The sequence below is a fragment of the Lathyrus oleraceus genome, chromosome 4, assembly GCF_024323335.1.
Source record: "Lathyrus oleraceus cultivar Zhongwan6 chromosome 4, CAAS_Psat_ZW6_1.0, whole genome shotgun sequence".
NCBI classification, from domain to species: Eukaryota; Viridiplantae; Streptophyta; class Magnoliopsida; order Fabales; family Fabaceae; genus Lathyrus; species Lathyrus oleraceus.
Genome location: NC_066582.1, coordinates 198,085,049 through 198,095,250, shown reverse-complemented (window position 1 = coordinate 198,095,250; position 10,202 = coordinate 198,085,049). Strand labels below are relative to the sequence as shown.

General features: G+C 37.6%; 1 non-coding gene across 1 annotated transcript; it reads left to right on the top strand.

Moving 5' to 3' along the window:
* The first annotated feature begins 3,171 nt into the window (after positions 1–3,171).
* LOC127077863 (small nucleolar RNA R71) lies at positions 3,172–3,278 on the top strand. The gene has a single exon (XR_007787630.1). It is a non-coding gene; the product is annotated as a small nucleolar RNA R71 (small nucleolar RNA).
* Positions 3,279–10,202: the final 6,924 nt, after the last annotated feature.

Here is a 10,202-nt window from a genome sequence, read left to right as displayed (position 1 = left end):
ACTGCTAGAAGTTCTTTTTCAGTGGTGGCGTAGTTCATTTGGGCTGGATCTAGCGTTCTTCTCGAATAGTAAATAGCATGAAGCTTCTTATCCTTCCTTTGTCCTAGTACTGCGCCTACTGCATAATCACTCGCATCGCACATGATTTCAAAAGGTAATCTCCAGTCATGTGGTTGCATTATGGGTGCGGTGATTAAAGATGTTTTCAGTTGGTTGAACGCTGTTAAGCATTTTTCATCAAATATGAAATCAGCGTCTTTCATTAATAAACCTGTAAGTGGCTTGGTTATTTTCGAGAAATCTTTAATAAAACGTCGGTAGAAACCAGCGTGTCCTAGAAAGCTTCTTATTTCTCGGACGGTTTTCGGAGGTTGAAGGTTCTCTATGATTTCGATCTTAGCTTTGTCTACTTCAATTCCTCTGTCATATACCACGTGACCTAACGTAATTCCTTGTTGAACCATGAAATGGCATTTCTCCCAGTTTAAAACAAGGTTTACTTTCACGCATCTTTCGAGTACCATTTCAAGGTTTGATAGACATCCTTCAAAACTCTGCCCACAAACAGAAAAATCGTCCATAAAGACTTCCATGAAGTCGTCTATAAAATCGGCGAAGATTGCCATCATGCATCTTTGAAATGTTGTGGGAGCGTTACATAACCCAAATGGCATTCGTCGGTAGGCGAATGTACCATAAGGGCATGTGAAGGTAGTCTTTTCTTGGTCGTCAGGATGGATTGGAATTTGAAAGAATCCTGAATAACCGTCTAGATAGCAAAAGTGAGAATGCTTAGCCAATCATTCAAGCATTTGATCAATGAAGGGTGGAGGGAAATGATCTTTCCGAGTGGCTTTGTTTAGTTTTCTATAGTCAATGCACATTATACTTCCGGTCACAACTCTTTGTGCTATGGACTCACCCTTTTCATTCTTAACAACTGTAACACCCCCTTTCTTGGGTACTACATGAACGGGGCTAACCCATTGACTATCGGAGATCGGGTATATGATTCCAGCATCTAGAAGTTTCTTTACTTCATCCTTGACCACGGTACTTAGGATTGGGTTGATCCTTCTCTGGTGTTCTCTAGAGGTTTTACAATCTTCCTCCAGCATAATGCGATGCATACAGATAGAAGGACTTATTCCTTTTAGATCGGTGATGTTATATCCTAACGTTGTTGGATACTTTCTTAGGACATCTAGTAATTTCTCAGTTTCCAGCTGTCCTAAGTCAGCGTTGACTATTATTGGTCTTTTCAGTTCAGTGTCTAGGAATTCGTATCTTAGGTTCTTTGGTAGTGCTTTTAGTTCCAAGTCAGGCTTCTTTGGGCATGGCATGTGGTTGGGTGTAAGTGCTAAGAATTCGCTTAGACTTTCATTTTTGTATGGTTCATGCCAATTATTTTCTTCAAAGATTGGAGGGATTTGGATTTTCATTATATCAGAATATGTGGTTTCTTGCATCTCCATCTCTCTCACGCACTCATCTATGACATCAAGCAGATAACAGGTGTCGTCTATAGCTGGCGCTTGTAAGAATTGGGTCAAGATGAATTCAACCTTTTCCTCTCCAACTTCGAATGTTAGCTTACCTCTCTTTACGTCTATTATGGCTCCGGCGGTAGCCAAGAATGGCATTCCTAGTATGATAGGTGTACTGGCATCTTCTTTGGTATCCATGATTATGAAGTCTATAGGAATGTAAAATTGTCCTACACGTACTGGGATATTCTCTAGTATACCGACAGGATATTTGATTGAGCGGTCAGCTAATTGAACAAACATCTTGGTCGGTCTTAATTCTCCCATACTGAGCCTTTAACAAATGGTTAAGGGCATTACACTAATGTTGGCTCCTAGATCGCATAGAGCTTTGTCTATGATGAATTTTCCAATGACGCAGGGTATGGAGAAACTACCTGGGTCTTTTAGTTTTGGAGGCATGTTATTCTGGATTATGGCGCTACACTCGGCAGTAAGTGTAACTGTTTTGTCATCCTCAATCTTTTTCTTATTGGATAGGATTTCCTTAAGAAATTTGGCATATGAGGGCATTTGTGTGATGGCTTCTGTAAAGGGTATCGTAATGTTTAGTTGCTTCAGAAGTTCAACAAATTTCCTAAATTGACTCTCAGTTTTAGAACTTTTGAGTCTTTAGGGATACGGAACGGGTGGTTTATAAGGAGGTGGAGGCACATAAGGTTTTTCTTTCTCTTCAGCCTCTTTGGTATTATCTTCTATTTCCTTCGGTTCATTCACCTGCTCAGTTGAGGTTTTATCTGGTTTTTGGTACATGGCAGGGTTTTGGAGTCTTGGATCTATGGGTCCGTCTACTTCTTTTCCACTCCTCAGTATAACGGCATTTGCATGTCCCTTTGGATTAGGTTGTGGCTGTCCAGGAAATGTTCTAGCTGCAGCGGCTGTAGATGCTTGATGTTGAGCCACTTGTGAAATCTGTGTTTCAAGCATTTTATTGTGGGTGGCTAAGGCGTCTACCTTGCTCGCTAGTTGTTTAAGTTGCTCGCTAGTATGTATGTTTTGGTTCAAGAAGTCTTTGTTTGTCTGAGCTTGGGTAGCTATGAAGCTTTCCATCATTAATTCGAGATTTGACTTCCTAGGCATGTTAGGAGCATTATTAGCTGGGTTTTGATATCCAGGCGGAATAGCTGGTGCTTAGCCAGGTGCATACAGGGCGTTGTAATTCTTATACGAGAAATTAGGATGGTTTTTCCAACCTGGGTTGTAGGTATTCGAATAGGGATTTCCTTGTGTGTAATTCACTTGATCGGTTGGGACTCCTGCTAATATTTGACATTCTTGTGCAGTGTGTCCAGGGTTTCCACATAACTCACAATTTGGAGTTACAGCAACCACGGTGGCTGCGGGTGGTATGGTCAAGTTATCTAATTTTTGAACAAGGGCATCCACCTTTGCACGAACATGGTCAAGGCTACTGATTTCGTACATTCCACCCTTTGTTTGGGACTTTTCTACTGGAGTTCTTTCACCTCCCCATTGGCAATGGTTTTGGGCCATGTTTTCAATGAGTTGATAGGCTTCGTTATATGGCTTGTCCATAAGTGCGCCGCCCGCGGCAGCGTCTACTGTAAGTCTTGTGTTATACAGAAGCCCATTGTAAAATGTGTGAATGATCACCCAGTCTTCGAGACCGTGATGTGGACATATCCTCATCATGTCCTTGTATCTCTCCCACGCTTCGTAGAGAGATTCTATATCTTTTTGTCGGAATCCGTTGATTTGAGCTCTCAGCATAGTAGTTTTGCTCGGCGGAAAATATCGGGATAAGAAGATGTTCTTCAGTTCTTCCCATGTTGTGACGGAGTTCGAGGGCAAGGATTGCAACCAAGCCCAAGCTCTATCTCTTAGTGAGAAAGGAAAGAGGCACAGTCTTATCGCATCTTGAGATACACCATTCGCCTTTACAGTATCTGCGTACTGCATAAATTTTGTCAGGTGTTCATTAGGATCGTCCGTAGGATTTCCAGCAAATTGATGTTGTTGGACGGCTGATAATAGTGAGGGTTTCAGCTCGAAATCATTTTGATTGATAGCGGAGGCAGCAATGCTATTGTGAGGTTCTTGTTGGGACGGGGTAGCGTAGAATTTAAGAGGACGATTATGTGGTCCTTCTTCAGCCATGGTTGGCTTTTCTTCTGGTTTAGTAGGAGAGAAGATATCGGGAATATCATACTTTTATTGATATCCGTGTATTCGGCGTCTCACGTATAAGAAACGCTCTAACTCTGGGACTGGTGGTGCTAGGTTATCGCCTTGTGAGCGAGTACTTGGCATACAATCAGGGAAAGAAGGGATAGAAGATTAGTTTTTATTTTTACCTTAGTCTATACCGTGCAACGAAAGAATCGCACTATTCGACTAAAACAGGTCCCCGCCAACAGCGCCAAAAACTTGATGCTTGGTCTGACTATATATAAAATATAGTTTATCGGGTACTTGACTGCAAGTGCACAGTCCAGTCGCTTTAGTTTTAAAAGATATCGATCCCACAGGGACCTATGGTCAAACTACTGTACTAACGTCACTATGTTTAGCTAAGGGAATGATTAGTAGAAGTTCGGGGGCAAAATAGTAAATCTAAGGGAGATTTAGTTTTAAGAAAGAATTGATGGAAGGGATCAGTATGCAGCGCATTAATTGTCAGGGATTCGATAAGTCACCGGTGAATAGTTTAAATGCCAAATATCTCTCAGTAGAAAATATTTATTTAAAAAGCTTTATCTCACACTCTCGTGATTGTTGATTTGGCCTATAGCTTTAAGTCAGAATGTACGCTCTCGCTGTCCCATTTGAAGTTAAAATTACTTTTTGAAAATAAATAAGTTCTAATTGCTTTTAAAGTGCTCTCGCTGTTTTTAAACTCAATGCCTAATTTTTACTATCCAGCTCGAGCCTCACGCTCTCGCGATTGTTGGTTCTCACCTTAGTTAATTTCCCACTCTCATGGCAAAACCGTATTAAATAGATTTTCACGCTTTTGTGATAAAGTTAATTAAATTTAAATTAAAAACTTCAGCCTAAAAGATTGTTTGAGAAAAAAGGGTTTTCACCGATTATTATTAAATCCCATCTAATTAAATTGCTACATACCGATACCGGTAATTTAGTCGGACATGTTAAATAAAGCAAACACAACGCATATACAGATCAACATTGTGGCAAACATGATTATAATAGTAATTGGGCAATAATAATAATAATAATAATAATTCAATAAAAACCTGGCAATCGAAGTAACAGAGTATAGCGATTCTTGGAGTACTTGAGCAGTCCTCCATAAGTCGGTAGGCTTCTGCTTCTTCAATATAAATTGCTTACTAAAATTAAATAAAGTGTAGTAGTTCCCTAGTGTAGGAAACTAATACTATGGCTAACTAGAAAACGGGAAGGAAAAGGGAAAAAGGAAATTCTAAAAAGAATGGCGAATGAATTAGGGCAACGGAAACAAAGTTGCTGAAAAGAAAATAACTAAAAAGCTAGAATGCTGTAAAAATAAATTGCAGAGCGTAAGTGTAAATGTAGGCGTCCCCAATTTTTCCCTTTTTGGTCCTTTATATAGTGCTCCTTTAGGTCTTGGTCGTTGATATTTTTAAGGAAGACTTGGTTTGAATGAGGAATCCGTGGGAGTCAAGTTGTTGGAGGGAATTTAGGCACGTTTGGGTGCCTGTGATTGATTGTTTCAAAGCGCATATTCTGGCCGCGTGGCGCTCGTCATAGGCCTGTGACGGTCGTCACAGGCTGGGTCATGACGAGCGTCATGAATCTGTGACGGTCGTCACATCAACAAGTTCTGCATTTCTGGTTTTTTGCTTTTTCCTGTGCTTTCTCATCTGTTTCTTCTTCTTTTTCTTCCTTTTCTCCTTTTTGCTCATTAATGCTTGGAGATTTAAATACCTACAAAAGCAACTCAAATACTTGCGGAATAATCGGGATATTAGTTAAAATGGTATGATCTTTGAGTGTAAATCGAGGAAAATATCTGATGTATTTTCGTGTTATCAACCATCTCAAAGGAGTGTATTAAGGGTAAAAACCTGCAGATCATGTTCTATAAAAGTGCCCAGAGTCTTAATCCCATCTATCAGATATTATATGTTAGGATGATTGACTCATCAACCCATAATATTCTCAAGAGAAACTCATTTGAGTGTAGTATCGTGTAATGATTGTGATCAAGTTTACACTTGAACAGTCTCTGCACTACATCCTAAGTAGGCCAAGTTAGGTTAAATGCTCTACGGACCTCAGCTTCTCATACCCCAAATCAGAGAAAGTAATGCCTATCCAGAAATAACTTGTGTGACATCAGTAAATCCAAAGAGGTCTCCACTGAGTATATGGGTCTCAAGCCAACTTGTTAAGGTCTACTCCACACAAGTTGAACAAGACTATACCATCCTCATATCTTAATTTCACTCAAGTTCGGGTTAGAACTTATCTCACCACTCAGAGATCACGAAGCACAATAGACAGATTATATCATACAAACAAATATGCAAACATCAAATATACAAATATACAAATATATACACATAAAAAAGTAGGCTAAACCCACTGAGGACTACTCCCCAACTAAGTCGCCACTTAATTTATGTAGCGGTAAATTCATGACCATCAAGCTATAGATAAACTTGACGTCAATAAAACTAGAGTCACCATCGCGCTTTTATTTTTTCCAAAGGAAAAGGGAAAAGTACGAACAAAACTCAAAGATAAGAATTTTTCAAATCAAAACTAATAAAATGCCAGAGATTACAGGTAAGGGGGTTGGTTACACAGAGGGAAGGTGTCAGCACCCATAGTGTCTTAGGTACTCCTAGGGAGCCCTTTTTATGTGTGTATATGTGTTTGGTATAAAAGATGTTTGAGAAAAATAGAGTGTGGGGATGAGAAAAGAATTTATTGATTATATTTTTATGTTTAACAAGACCTTCAGTCTTGTGCCTATGTACCAACATAAAAATGAGGGATCAAAACCTCATAGCTCGTGGTAAAAATTTCAAATAAGTTGGTGAATTGCTTTTAACAAAAGTGTAATAAGAAAGGCCTAAAAGACTCAAAAGTTTGAATGAATTTGTCAGTGCTTTTTGTCTTTTGAAATTTAAGTCAATATCGTTAAGTTTATTTACAAATAAGATTTAATAAAGAGTTTGAAAATGTATTGGCATAAGGCCAAAGTTTCTAATCATTAAATAATGTCTAAGTTTGAAATCACAGACAAAGAAAGTTTGTTTTGAAAAGAGGGGGAGACTTTGAAATTTAAGAAAGTGGGAGGAGATGAAGAGGCTATCCTAAGCACAAATTTAAAAGTTAAGAGTTGAAAAGATATGACCAATGGGATGCAATCCAACAGACAAGAATGTCATATAGAAACCCATTTTTCCTTTGGACTTTGAATCAAGCAATAATCAATAAAGAAATTAGCAATATCGAGACATCATGAAGGTTAAGGCATCAAATAAAGATAGCCACATCCAAGCAAGAAAATCCCATATCTAGCAGTCTTCTTTATCTTCTCATGTATCAGATGAATTATTCTTTGATCTACTCAGAGCAAAGCATCAGACACAAGATCAAAATAACAATTAAGCACAAAGAAAGAGTAGTAGATGAATCCAAATTAATCCCAAGGTTTGCATCAGATGAAGGCTCAGTTCACAATAACTTAGTCTCAGAATGTTGGCATTGGCCAAGTCCTTTTGCATAGGGAATGTTGCCTAATCCTAAGTCCAAAAGTTCAGATCAAGATCAACAGTCCGTCAGAAGTTTTTTTAGGGCTTTTGTTGTTATTATGTATTTTAAGGTCCTAAGACCACAAACAAAATCAAAACATAGAAACAAATATATACAATCACAAGATATGGCTCAAATAAGCAAAGTGAAAGTGAGATAAACATAAACAAGTTATATGAAATGTAAATGGCAATGAATGATAAGTGACTTAAACTTAAATTGCATAAAATAAATGACTTGGAAGTAAAGCAACATTAATAAGAGTTAGTCAAATGTTAGTTAAAAGTTAGTCAAGTGTTAGTGGAAATCATTGTCAACTGTGCAACACGGTCACCCGTGTCAGCTGACACAGTCATGTTGGATCAGGCGCTGGTTCTTTTTTATCTTTTGTTTTTTATAAAGTATTGAGCTGAAAAGGGTGTTTTGGGGATTTCCAACCAGTGCCAATGGATTTTCACTATTTAGGAGATTTTTTATGAGGAATGAGAGGACTTTTGGGGGAGAGCACAAAGAATTGTTACACAATAAAAGATTGGAGAGTTCAAGGAATTCGGAGAGCAGAAGATTTTCATGAGCGAACACAATTAAAGATCAAAGGTATCCAATCACTTGTAATGTCTAATTTTTATCTTGAATTTATTTTGAACAATATGAGTAGCTAAACCCCCAATGCTAGGGGGTATCCTTGATTTGAATTTGTAATGACTTTTAGTTTACATTTGCAATGACAATATTTTTTTCAGAATTACCGTAATCTTTTGATGTGTTCAATACTTTCTCTTTCGAAACAATTGAGATTGTTGTATGATTATAAATTAGGTTGGACTGTCATTGATAATGCTTTCATAAGATTATTCTGCAGTAAATATCACCTAGGACTAGGGATACCCTATATGAACCAGATTATTCTAGATATATTAAGGCTTAACTTCACCGGTAATTTTCTATGGACATAGAGATTAAGGATGAACGATTAAAGGTTTTCTCACCAAGGCCTTGGGAGAAAATAACCTTGAGAACTGGTAGTAATTAATTGATATTTGTTGATGCAATAGTGACTTAGAGTTGTTATAGGGACAAATTCCACACCTTCCCTGGCATGTTCCTTTACCTTGAAAACCCTTTTTACAGCATTATTTATTTTATTTTCCATTATTTTTATAAGTTTGAATCTAAAACCCCCAACACTAGTTCTTGTTTAATTGAACAATTATTCGAACTCGATATTAACACGCAGTCCTTGAGATCGACATTCAGGGAATTTCTCCTTTATTACTACAAGATGAAAAATAGTACACTTGCTATTTTTCTGATCAAGGGACTTGTCAAGCCACCACTGGAGCCCTAGCTCCGTCTTCTTCTCTGGTGAAGGTCATCGGACTGTCAAGGTCAAACTTACCCAGAAATTGATGGATCTAACATCATTTGAAAGGAAAAACTGCAAGGATCACGAATATGACCTCTGTTTTTTCCATCTCTCACTCTGTAATTAGAAAAGTGAAGATTAAACTAGAGGTGTTCAACCTGAGTTGCATTGAATCAAGCCCAAAACAACTCATTCATGTTGCCTACATTGGTAGGACTTCAGCCAACACAAAATTCAGCTTAGATCTAGAGTATGGAGGGAGAATCAAAGAGATGAAGTTTTGAGAAATTCACCTTCTCTGAGCTGCTTCTGAGCTTTGTTTTTGATGCAACTCTTCGTGCTTTCTCTCCTTCTTGATTACAAAAACTTAATGAAGTGGAAAAGGGAATGAATCTTTGGAGTTTTTGTTCACAAACTTGAGTTGAAAAATAACTCAATTTCTCAAGAAATCTTCAAAAAATTCTATGGTGTGAGGTTATGTAAATTGCTAGCAGAGCTTGGTCAGTGTTCTCTTTATTCCTGAGCAAACGGTTTTTGATTTATAGGCCAAACAAATTATATATGCACCTTTCCAAATTTGAATGAAAATGAGAAATTCTTGGTGCATTGGTGCATGGTTGATAGTAAATGCCCAATTAATGATTGAAATACACTCTAAATCATGCAAGTAGGTTACTTAGCTCATCACACAAGGCCATGCAAGGTTGTGCATCGTTGGGAGCTCAAAACTTGCCAAAATAAGCCATGGAAGGACCTCATACTCAAGTCTCTCATTTCTCATCCAAATGATGTGATCTTGGACTTTTTGGAAATCTCTCATCATAAGGAACAACTTTGATGTTATGACTATTTCAATTTGAAGCTTGGAAAATGGAGAAATATGGCCTTTAAGGTGTAGGTATCAAACATACTTAGAAACTTTTCTAAGCTATAAGCCAAATGACCTCTCTTTCCACCTTAAATAACTTTTGATGTGAAATTAAAATTAACTTGTCTCCCTATACGAAGTTGTAGATATTTCATTTCCCTTTAGTTTTACCACATATTTGTCACCATTTGGAGTTTGGATGATGTAGTTATAGATTTTAGACGTTGAGAAAATTTGCTTGTTCAATGATGAGGACCAAAATGGACCTATAATGTTTCCTCTTGGTACATGACTTTTCAAGTAGAATTGGATCTTTCTCAAATAAGAAAACTTGAATAATACATCTTGAAATTAAGCATGAAACTTAGATCATCTTCATATAATAAAAAATGAGGAAGTTATGGCTCTTGGAAGTTGACCTTCTTTCTAGGGCACAGAAAAAATGACCTATAATATTTCACCATAAAAGATGACTTTCCAAGCAACATTAGCTCTTGCGAACAATATAAAAGATGTTTGGAATGTCATTAAGAGTAAATTTTCTCTTGGAATCATTTAGATATGACACAATTTGTAGGAGATAGGGTCTAGGAAACCCTAGATTTAACTAGTTGACTTTTCTAGTCAACTTCCTTGAATCAACTTGCATTCTTGAAGTTACTTTTCTCTTAGGGGCTCATGGAGGATCATA